This window comes from Canis lupus, chromosome 17 (genome assembly GCF_048164855.1).
Source record: "Canis lupus baileyi chromosome 17, mCanLup2.hap1, whole genome shotgun sequence".
Classification (NCBI taxonomy): Eukaryota; Metazoa; Chordata; class Mammalia; order Carnivora; family Canidae; genus Canis; species Canis lupus.
In genome coordinates this window covers 56218307-56220181 of record NC_132854.1, presented here as the reverse complement: position 1 = coordinate 56220181, position 1875 = coordinate 56218307, and positions in this window count along the sequence as shown.

Genomic DNA, 1875 nt, shown 5'->3' with positions numbered 1-1875 from the left:
CCCCGGGCCCATGCCTGTGTCCGCTTCAGCCTGCAAGAGCACCCCCTACATGGAAACCCCCCCACCTGTACCAGCCTCTGCTCCAGTCAAATGGCCAGGGCACCCACTGCCTGAGCACCCCAGGACACTTCAGCTTGCACCAAATTCACCTTCGGCTACACCACCAGGTTACCCTCACTCTGGGGAGTCCTGGGACAATCTGGCTTGCAGCCATTTCAGCTTCAGCTATCCTGCCAGGGCACCCAGTGCACGAAGAGCCCCAATCCACAACACCCACCGCTCCAACCAGCCAGCACAAGTTACCAAGCACACGAGGATGCCCATAAGCAAGACCATTCCTTCAAGTTTAGGAGAAGTATCTCTTCTACCTAATTTATAGAAAAGCACAGAAAGACAAGCAAAATAGGGATATGGAGGAAAATGCTCCAAAAGAATGAACAAGAACAAAAGGAAACAGAGATAATTAACATGCCTACTAAAAAATTAATAATCACAAAGATGCTCATGAAAGCTAGAGAGAGGAGTAGAAAAACTCAGTGAGATCTTTAGTGAAGATAAAATATATAAAAAGAACCAATCAGAGTTAAAGAATACAACAACTAGAAGGAAATTAAAAATACACTAGAGGGAATCAACAGATTAGCAGATGCAAAAGAATGTATCAGCGGTCGGAAAGACAGGGTAATGGAAACACTAAAACTAAACCGCAAAAAGAAAAAAGAATTTTAAAAGTGAGGATAAGCTAAAGGATCTCTTGGACAATATCGAGCAAACATTTGCATTATACAGATCTCAGAAGGAGAGAGAGAGAAAGGGGCAGAAAACTTATTTAAAGATATTTTTAAAAGTGGGGGGGGACACCTGGGTGCTCAGTGGTTGAGCATTTGCCTTTGGCTCAGGGCATGATCCCAGAGTCCCGGGATTGAGTCTCACATCGGGCTCCCTGCAGGAGCCTGCTTCTCCCTCTGCCTGTGTCTCTGCCTCTCTCTCTCTCTCTCTCTCTCTCTCTCTCTCTCATGAATAAGTAAATAAAATCTTTAAAAAAAAAAAAAGATTAAAAGATATAATACTAAACTTCCCTAACCTAGGGAAAGAAACAGATATCCAGGTTCAAGATGCACAGAGTTCCAAACAAGATGAACCCAAGGAGGTCCACACAACAACACATAATAATTAAAATGTCAAAAGTTAGAGAATTTCAAAAGCAGCAAGAGAGAAACAAAAAGTTATGTATAAGGGAAACCCTCTAAGGCTATATAAGCTGATTTTTCAGCAGAAAATTCTGTAGGGAGTGGTGTGATATATTCAAAGTGATGAAAGGAAAAAAAAAACCAACCTACAACCAAAAATACATGGCCAGGTTAGCATTCAGATTTGAGAGACAGATGAGTTTTCCAGATAAACAAAAGATAATAGAGTTAATCACAACTATACCAGCCTTGTGAGAAATGTTAAAGGTGCTTAGGTGGAAAATAAATGGCCATAATTAGACACGAAAATCATGAATAAGAAGATGTAAAATATGACAGCATACACATAAAATGTGGAGGACAGAATTTAAAAACAGAAGTTTCATTCTTTTTTTTTTTTTTTTAAGAATGTGTTTGAACTTAAAATAGGCTGCTGTATACTTAGGTTGTTATTTATGAACCTCTGAGTGACCACAAACCCAAAACCTGTAATAGATACACAAAAAATTAAAGAGAAGGATAACACTCAAGAAAACTATCAATCACAAAGAGCAAGAGAAGGAAAAAGAAACAGAGAAAGACTACAAAAACAACCAGAAAACAGACAACAAAATGACAATAAGTACATATCTATCAATAATTATTTTAAGTGTAAGTGGCCTAAATACTCCAGTTAAAAGATGTA